Source organism: Canis aureus, unplaced genomic scaffold, assembly GCF_053574225.1.
Source record: "Canis aureus isolate CA01 unplaced genomic scaffold, VMU_Caureus_v.1.0 ptg000334l_RagTag, whole genome shotgun sequence".
Lineage (NCBI taxonomy): Eukaryota > Metazoa > Chordata > Mammalia > Carnivora > Canidae > Canis > Canis aureus.
The window spans coordinates 1-11,029 of NW_027554560.1; the positions used below are offsets into that span (position 1 = coordinate 1).

General features: G+C 39.4%; 1 pseudogene; it reads left to right on the top strand.

Moving 5' to 3' along the window:
* Positions 1-9,727: 9,727 nt before the first annotated feature.
* LOC144310011 (18S ribosomal RNA) lies at positions 9,728-10,682 on the top strand (annotated as a pseudogene).
* The last annotated feature ends 347 nt before the right edge of the window (positions 10,683-11,029 follow it).

Consider the following 11,029-nt stretch of genomic DNA (forward strand, 5'->3'; position numbering starts at 1 on the left):
CTATTATAGAGGAGCTACTTCATTTTCATGACCATACACTAATAATTGTATTCTTAATCAGTTCTTTAGTTCTCTACATCATTTCCCTAATATTGACTACAAAATTAACTCATACAAGCACAATAGACGCACAGGAAGTAGAAACAGTATGAACTATCCTACCCGCCATTATCCTAATCCTAATCGCTCTACCTTCCCTCCGAATCCTTTATATAATAGACGAAATCAATAACCCCTCTTTAACCGTGAAAACAATAGGCCACCAATGATACTGAAGCTATGAATATACTGATTATGAAGACTTAAACTTTGACTCCTACATAATCCCAACACAAGAATTAAAGCCAGGAGAACTCCGACTATTAGAAGTAGACAACCGAGTTGTCCTCCCAATAGAAATAACCATCCGAATACTTATTTCTTCAGAAGACGTTTTGCATTCATGAGCTGTTCCATCACTAGGTCTAAAAACTGACGCTATTCCAGGACGACTAAACCAAACCACCCTTATAGCCATACGACCGGGACTGTATTATGGCCAGTGCTCTGAAATCTGCGGATCTAACCATAGCTTTATACCCATTGTTCTTGAAATAGTCCCCCTATCTTATTTTGAAACCTGATCTGCCTTAATAGTATAACCTAGACTAGACTTACTCATTAAGAAGCTATAAAGCATTAACCTTTTAAGTTAAAGACTGGGAGTTTTAACCTCCCCTTAATGAAATGCCACAGCTAGACACATCCACCTGATTTATTATAATCTTTTCAATATTTCTCACCCTCTTCATTCTATTCCAACTAAAAATTTCAAATCACCACTACCCGGAAAACCCAATAACCAAGTCTACTAAAATCACTAGTCAACATAATCCTTGAGAAAACAAATGAACGAAAATTTATTCGCCTCTTTCGCTGCCCCCTCAATAATAGGTCTCCCTATTGTAGTACTGATCGTCATATTCCCTTCCATTTTATTCCCAGCACCCAATCGCCTAATCAATAATCGGTTAATCTCCATTCAGCAATGATTAATTCAATTAACATCAAAACAAATACTAGCAATTCATAATCAAAAGGGACGAACCTGAGCTCTCATACTTATATCACTAATTCTATTCATTGGTTCAACTAACCTACTTGGACTACTACCCCACTCATTTACGCCCACGACACAACTCTCTATAAACCTCGGAATAGCAATCCCCCTATGAGCAGGGACAGTAATTACCGGTTTCCGCTATAAGACCAAAGCATCCTTGGCACACTTTCTACCCCAAGGCACCCCTCTTCCCCTAATTCCAATACTAGTAATCATCGAAACTATTAGTCTATTCATTCAACCCATAGCTCTAGCCGTTCGATTAACCGCCAATATTACTGCAGGACACCTCCTAATCCATTTGATTGGAGGGGCTACCTTAGCTCTTATTAATATTAGCGCGACCACAGCTTTCATCACTTTTATTATTTTAATTCTATTTACGATTCTAGAGTTTGCTGTTGCCTTAATTCAAGCCTATGTCTTTACCTTACTAGTAAGTCTATACTTACATGACAACACCTAATGACCCACCAAACTCACGCTTACCATATAGTTAACCCAAGCCCATGACCGCTAACAGGAGCCCTTTCTGCCCTTCTTATAACATCGGGTCTTATCATATGATTTCACTATAACTCAATATCCCTACTTACATTAGGATTCACAACCAACCTGCTAACCATATACCAGTGATGACGAGATGTGATCCGAGAAGGCACATTCCAAGGACATCACACCCCTATTGTACAAAAAGGACTACGGTACGGAATAGTTCTTTTTATTGTATCAGAAGTATTTTTCTTTGCAGGCTTCTTTTGAGCCTTTTACCATTCCAGCCTAGCCCCTACTCCTGAACTTGGAGGTTGCTGACCTCCCACCGGCATTATTCCTCTTAACCCACTAGAAGTTCCTCTACTCAACACCTCAGTCCTCCTAGCCTCCGGAGTATCTATTACTTGAGCCCATCATAGTTTAATAGAAGGCAATCGTAAACACATACTTCAAGGCCTATTTATTACAATCTCCTTAGGCGTATATTTTACACTATTACAGGCCTCCGAATACTACGAGACATCTTTTACAATCTCCGACGGAGTGTACGGATCTACCTTTTTTATAGCTACTGGGTTTCACGGACTACATGTAATTATTGGCTCCACATTCCTTATCGTGTGCTTTCTCCGACAACTATACTACCACTTCACATCAAACCACCACTTCGGATTTGAAGCCGCTGCATGATATTGACACTTTGTTGATGTAGTCTGACTATTCTTATATGTATCTATTTATTGATGAGGATCCTATTTCTTTAGTATAACTAGTACAATTGACTTCCAATCAGTTAGCTCCAGATCAACCTGGAAAGAAGTAATAAACGTAATACTAACCTTGATAACTAATGTAACCCTAGCGTCCTTACTTGTACTAATCGCATTCTGACTTCCCCAACTAAATATTTATACAGACAAGACAAGCCCCTACGAATGTGGTTTTGACCCCATGGGATCTGCTCGCCTACCTTTCTCTATAAAATTCTTCCTAGTTGCCATCACATTCCTGCTTTTCGACCTAGAAATCGCACTCCTACTCCCACTTCCCTGAGCGTCACAAACCAACAAGTTGACAACAATACTTATCATAGCACTCCTACTAATCTCCCTCCTAGCTGCAAGCCTAGCGTACGAATGAACCGAAAAGGGGCTAGAATGAACCGAATATGATAATTAGTTTAAGCCAAAACAAATGATTTCGACTCATTAGATTATGATTTATCTCATAATTATCATATGTCCATAGTATATATTAATATCTTTCTGGCATTCATTCTTTCTCTAATAGGTATACTTGTTTATCGATCACACCTAATATCATCGCTACTATGCTTAGAGGGCATAATATTATCACTATTTGTAATAATATCTGTAACTATTCTCAACAACCACCTTACATTAGCCAGCATGATACCAATCGTACTACTAGTATTTGCTGCCTGCGAAGCAGCATTAGGACTATCTCTACTAGTTATAGTATCTAACACCTACGGGACTGATTACGTACAAAACCTAAACCTCTTACAATGCTAAAAATTATCATCCCCACTATCATACTGATCCCCCTTACATGAGTATCAAAGCCTAACATAATCTGAATTAACACGACAACATATGGTTTGCTAATCAGCTTAATCAGCTTATTCTACCTGAATCAACCAAATGATAATACATTGAACCCCTCCTTAATATTTTTCTCTGACTCCCTATCAGCACCGCTACTAGCACTTACAACATGACTTCTACCCCTTATACTTATAGCAAGCCAACACCATTTATCAAAAGAACCCTTAACTCGAAAAAAACTATATATTTCAATACTGATTCTTCTCCAGTTGTTCCTAATTATAACTTTCACCGCCTCTGAACTTATCTTCTTTTACATCCTATTTGAGGCAACACTAATCCCAACCCTGATCATTATTACCCGATGGGGGAATCAAACTGAACGACTAAACGCAGGGCTCTACTTCTTATTTTATACTTTAATAGGATCTCTCCCACTCCTAGTAGCTCTCCTTTACATCCACAATTTCATGGGCTCCCTAAATTTTCTCATAATTCAATACTGAATTCAACCTCTGCCAAACTCCTGATCTAATGTTTTCTTATGATTGGCATGCATGATAGCATTCATAGTAAAGATACCTCTATACGGCCTCCACTTGTGACTACCAAAAGCACACGTAGAGGCCCCTATTGCCGGCTCCATGGTACTTGCCGCCGTACTCCTGAAATTAGGAGGCTATGGCATGATACGAATTACAACCCTACTAAACCCCCTGACCAACTTCATAGCGTATCCTTTCATAATATTATCTCTATGAGGCATAATCATAACAAGCTCTATCTGTCTCCGTCAAACAGATCTAAAATCCCTAATTGCATACTCCTCAGTTAGTCATATGGCACTCGTTATTGTAGCGGTTCTTATTCAAACACCATGAAGTTATATAGGTGCAACAGCCCTAATAATTGCCCATGGTTTAACATCCTCGATGCTATTCTGCTTAGCCAACTCCAATTACGAACGAATCCATAGCCGTACTATGATTCTCGCACGAGGACTTCAAACCCTCCTTCCCCTGATAGCAGCCTGATGGTTATTAGCAAGCCTCACAAATCTGGCTCTTCCTCCAACAATTAATCTTATCGGAGAACTATTTGTAGTGATATCCTCATTCTCATGATCCAACATTACTATTATTCTAATAGGAATTAACATCACCATCACTGCCCTATACTCACTTTATATACTAATCACCACACAGCGTGGTAAATATTCCCACCATATCAAAAATATCAAACCGTCATTCACACGAGAAAATGCCCTAATAACCTTGCATCTACTGCCTCTACTCCTCCTATCCCTTAACCCTAAAATTATTCTCGGTCCCATCTACTGTAAGCATAGTTTAACAAAAACATTAGATTGTGAATCTAATAATAAAAGCTCAAACCTTTTTGCTTACCGAAAAAGTACTGCAAGAACTGCTAACTCATGCTCCCATGTATAAGAACATGGCTTTTTCAACTTTTATAGGATAGAAGTAATCCATTGGTCTTAGGAACCAAAAAATTGGTGCAACTCCAAATAAAAGTAATAAATATATTTACTTCATGCATAATCACAGCTCTAGTCATTCTTACTTTGCCCATCATTATAACCTCTACTAAACTCTACAAAAATAAGCTATACCCATACTATGTAAAAACCGCTACTTCTTACGCATTCATAATTAGCATAATTCCCACAATAATATTCATCTACTCAGGACAGGAAACAATTGTTTCAAACTGACATTGAATAACAATCCAGACCATAAAACTATCCATGAGTTTTAAATTAGACTACTTCTCAATAATCTTTGTGCCCGTAGCCCTTTTTGTCACGTGGTCTATTATAGAGTTTTCTATATGATATATACACTCCGATCCTTATATTAACCGATTTTTCAAGTATCTTCTCTTATTTCTTATTACTATAATAGTCTTAGTCACCGCAAACAACATATTCCAACTATTCATTGGCTGAGAAGGAGTTGGCATTATATCATTTTTACTTATTGGATGATGATACGGCCGAACCGATGCAAATACAGCTGCCCTACAAGCTATCCTCTATAACCGTATTGGAGATGTAGGCTTCATTATAACCATAGCATGGTTTCTATTGAACTTAAACACATGAGACCTTCAACAAATCTTTATTACAACAAACGATAATTTTAATTTGCCGCTACTTGGCTTACTATTAGCAGCTACCGGTAAATCTGCTCAATTCGGCTTACATCCCTGACTCCCCTCAGCCATAGAAGGCCCCACTCCTGTATCAGCCCTACTTCACTCAAGCACAATAGTTGTAGCAGGAGTATTTCTTCTTATCCGCTTTCATCCACTAATAGAGCATAATCAAACTATTCAAACCCTCACTTTATGCTTAGGGGCTATTACTACACTATTTACTGCAATCTGCGCTCTTACACAGAACGATATCAAAAAAATTGTAGCGTTCTCTACCTCAAGCCAACTAGGCCTAATAATAGTAACAATTGGCATTAACCAGCCTTACCTAGCCTTCTTACACATCTGCACTCACGCATTTTTTAAAGCTATGTTATTCATATGTTCAGGGTCAATTATCCACAGCCTAAACGATGAACAAGACATTCGAAAGATAGGTGGCCTATTTAAAGTCCTTCCCTTCACCACAACTTCCCTGATTGTCGGAAGCCTCGCATTAACAGGCATACCTTTCCTTACAGGATTCTACTCCAAAGACCTGATCATCGAGTCCGCTAACACGTCGAATACCAACGCCTGAGCCCTCTTAATTACACTCGTTGCCACATCCCTAACCGCTGCCTACAGCACCCGAATTATATTCTTCGCTCTACTAGGCCAGCCCCGCTTCTCCCCTATAATCCTTATCAACGAGAATAATCCTCTCCTAATTAACTCTATTAAACGACTCCTTATCGGAAGTGTATTTGCAGGATACATTATCTCCCACAGCATCACACCCACCACCATCCCACAGATAACTATGCCTCATTATCTAAAAATGATAGCCCTTGCAGTAACTATCTTGGGTTTCATCCTGGCACTAGAACTAAACCTTACCATACAAGGACTCAAATTTAACTATCCATCTAATTACTTTAAATTTTCCACCCTCCTTGGCTATTATCCAACCATTATGCACCGCCTCACACCTAAAACAAGTTTAACCATCAGCCAGAAATCAGCATCTATACTTCTGGACTCCATCTGACTAGAAAACATCCTACCCAAATCAATCTCGTATTTCCAAATAAAATCTTCTACCCTTATTTCAAATCAAAAGGGTCTCATCAAGCTCTATTTCCTATCGTTCATACTAACTATAATTCTCAGCCTACTAATCCTTAATTACCACGGGTAACTTCCATGATAACCAACACACCAGTTAACAGCGACCAACCTGTAACAATCACCAACCAGGTTCCATAACTATATAAAGCCGCAATACCCATAGCCTCTTCACTAAAAAACCCAGAGTCCCCCGTATCATAAATTACCCAATCCCCTATTCCATTAAACTTTAATACTACCTCCACCTCATCATCCTTCAAAATATAGCAAGCAGTCAACAACTCAGACAATAGACCAGTAATAAAAGCCGCTAGAACAGCCTTATTTGAAACTCACACCTCAGGGTATTGCTCAGTAGCCATAGCAGTTGTATAACCAAATACTACTAATATACCCCCCAAATAAATTAAAAACACTATCAGCCCTAAAAAAGAACCCCCAAAATTCAGAACAATCGCACAACCAATCCCACCGCTAATAATTAGCACAAGCCCACCATAAATAGGAGATGGTTTAGTGGCAAAACCCACAAAACTCATCACAAAAACGATACTTAAAATAAATACAATGTATGTTATCATTATTCCTACATGGAATTTAACCATGACTAATGACATGAAAAATCATCGTTGTATTTCAACTATAAGAACATTAATGACCAACATTCGAAAAACCCACCCACTAGCCAAAATTGTCAACAATTCATTCATTGACCTCCCAGCGCCATCTAACATCTCTGCTTGATGGAATTTCGGGTCCTTATTAGGAGTATGCTTGATTCTACAGATTCTAACAGGTTTATTTCTAGCTATACACTACACATCGGACACGGCCACAGCTTTTTCATCGGTCACCCACATCTGTCGAGACGTTAACTACGGCTGAATTATCCGCTATATACATGCAAATGGCGCTTCCATATTCTTCATCTGCCTATTCATACATGTGGGACGAGGCCTATACTATGGATCCTATGTATTCATAGAAACATGAAACATTGGAATTGTACTACTATTCGCAACCATAGCCACAGCATTCATAGGCTATGTACTGCCGTGAGGACAAATATCATTTTGAGGGGCAACTGTAATCACTAACCTTCTCTCCGCCATCCCCTATATCGGAACCAACTTAGTAGAGTGAATCTGAGGTGGCTTCTCAGTAGACAAAGCAACCTTAACACGATTCTTTGCATTTCATTTTATCTTTCCATTCATCATCGCAGCTCTAGCAATAGTACACCTCCTATTTCTACACGAAACCGGATCCAACAACCCCTCAGGAATCACATCAGACTCAGACAAAATTCCGTTTCACCCCTACTACACAATTAAAGATATCCTAGGAATCCTACTCCTGCTCCTAGTCTTAATATCACTAGTTTTATTTTCACCAGACCTATTAGGAGATCCAGACAACTACACCCCTGCAAACCCCCTAAACACCCCTCCACATATCAAACCTGAATGATACTTCCTATTCGCCTATGCCATCCTACGATCTATCCCTAATAAATTAGGAGGTGTACTCGCCCTAGTATTCTCCATCCTAATTTTAGCATTCATTCCATTCCTCCACACATCTAAGCAACGCAGTATAATATTCCGACCCCTCAGCCAATGCCTATTCTGACTTTTAGTCGCCGATCTTCTCACTTTAACTTGGATTGGAGGACAGCCAGTTGAACACCCTTTCATCATTATCGGACAGGTCGCCTCAATTCTATATTTCACCATCCTATTGATTCTAATGCCAACAATTAGCGTTATCGAAAATAATCTTCTAAAATGAAGAGTCTTTGTAGTATAATCATTACCTTGGTCTTGTAAACCAAAAATGGAGAGTAGTCGCCCTCCCTAAGACTCAAGGAAGAAGCTCTTGCTCCACCATCAGCACCCAAAGCTGAAATTCTTCTTAAACTATTCCCTGACACCCCCTACATTCATATATTGGACCACCTCTACTGTGCTATGTCAGTATCTCCAAAAAATCCTTCTTTCCCTCCCCTATGTACGTCGTGCATTAATGGCTTGCCCCATGCATATAAGCATGTACATGATATTATATCTTTACATAGGACATGTCTAGTCCAATTCCACAACCCATTGATCCTCAACAGTAACTAGATGCATATCACTTAGTCCAATAAGGGCTTAATCACCATGCCTCGAGAAACCATCAATCCTTGCCTGTAATGTCACTCTTCTCGCTCCGGGCCCATGCTAATGTGGGGGTTACTATCATGAAACTATACCTGGCATCTGGTTCTTACCTCAGGGCCATGACTCTATTTATTCCAATCCTACTAATTCTCGCAAATGGGACATCTCGATGGACTAGTGACTAATCAGCCCATGATCACACATAACTGTGGTGTCATGCATTTGGTATCTTTTATTTTTAGGGGGGGAATCTGCTATCACTCATCTATGACCGCAACGGCACTAACTCTAACTTATCTTCTGCTCTCAGGGAATATGCCCGTCGCGGCCCTAATGCAGTCAAATAACTTGTAGCTGGACTTATTCATTATCATTTATCAACTCACGCATAAAATCAAGGTGCTATTCAGTCAATGGTTTCAGGACATATAATTCTAGGACACACGTGTGTACACGTACGTACACGTGTGTACACGTACGTACACGTGTGTACACGTACGTACACGTGTGTACACGTACGTACACGTGTGTACACGTACGTACACGTGTGTACACGTACGTACACGTACGTACACGTGTGTACACGTACGTACACGTGTGTACACGTACGTACACGTGTGTACACGTACGTACACGTGTGTACACGTACGTACACGTGTGTACACGTACGTACACGTGTGTACACGTACGTACACGTGTGTACACGTACGTACACGTGTGTACACGTACGTACACGTGTAACGTAGTACACGCGCAAGACATTAAGTTAACTTATACAAACCCCCCTTACCCCCCATAAACTCATGTCATCTATTATACACTTATTTATGTCCTGCCAAACCCCAAAAACAGGACTAAGTGCATACAATACTCACAAGCTTTATTTAAATTGTATACAAATGTATTGCTACTCTAGTTAACTTAACACAACAGTCTTACACGCATTCGATCTCGTGGTCTATCTATAGATAGCATCCCCTTTTTTTTTCCTCTCATATTTACTATGTATTTTATTTATTATACACACTACAATTTCAGTATAAGTTAATGTAGCTTAATTAATAAAGCAAGGCACTGAAAATGCCAAGATGAGTCGCACGACTCCATAAACACAAAGGTTTGGTCCTAGCCTTCCTATTAGTTCTTAGTAGACTTACACATGCAAGTCTCCACGCCCCAGTGAGAATGCCCTTAAAATCAGCAGTGATCTAAAGGAGCAGGTATCAAGCACACTCTTAAGTAGCTCATAACACCTTGCTAAGCCACACCCCCACGGGATACAGCAGTGATAAAAATTAAGCCATAAACGAAAGTTTGACTAAGCCATACTAAAAAGGGTTGGTAAATTTCGTGCCAGCCACCGCGGTCATACGATTAACCCAAACTAATAGGCCCACGGCGTAAAGCGTGTTTAAGATACCTTTGCACTAAAGTTAAAACTTAACTAAGCCGTAAAAAGCTACAGTTACCATAAAATAGACCACGAAAGTGACTTTATAATAATCTGACTACACGATAGCTAAGACCCAAACTGGGATTAGATACCCCACTATGCTTAGCCCTAAACATAGATAATTTTACAACAAAATAATTCGCCAGAGGACTACTAGCAATAGCTTAAAACTCAAAGGACTTGGCGGTGCTTTATATCCCTCTAGAGGAGCCTGTTCTATAATCGATAAACCCCGATAAACCTCACCACCCTTTGCTAATTCAGTCTATATACCGCCATCTTCAGCAAACCCTCAAAAGGTAGAATAGTAAGCACAATCATTTTACATAAAAAAGTTAGGTCAAGGTGTAACTTATGGGGTGGGAAGAAATGGGCTACATTTTCTACCCAAGAACATTCCACGAACGTTTTTATGAAATTAAAAACTGAAGGAGGATTTAGTAGTAAATTAAGAATAGAGAGCTTAATTGAATAGGGCCATGAAGCACGCACACACCGCCCGTCACCCTCCTCAAGTAATAAGACACAACCATAACCATATTAACTTAACTAAGACACAAGAGGAGACAAGTCGTAACAAGGTAAGCATACCGGAAGGTGTGCTTGGATTAATCAAAGTGTAGCTTAACTAAAGCGTCTGGCCTACACCCAGAAGATTTCATTACTTATGACCACTTTGAACAAAAGCTAGCCCAACTAACCCCAAACTTAAGTATCACAGACATATAAAGTAAAACATTTAGTTAAATAATAAAAGTATAGGAGATAGAAATTTTAATTGGAGCGATAGAGATAGTACCGTAAGGGAATGATGAAAGACATCTTAACAGTATTAAACAGCAAAGATTACCCCTTTTACCTTTTGCATAATGAACTAGCCAGAAACGACTTAACAAAGAGAACTTAAGCTAAGCTCCCCGAAACCAGACGAGCTACCCATAAACAATCTAAAAGGATCAAC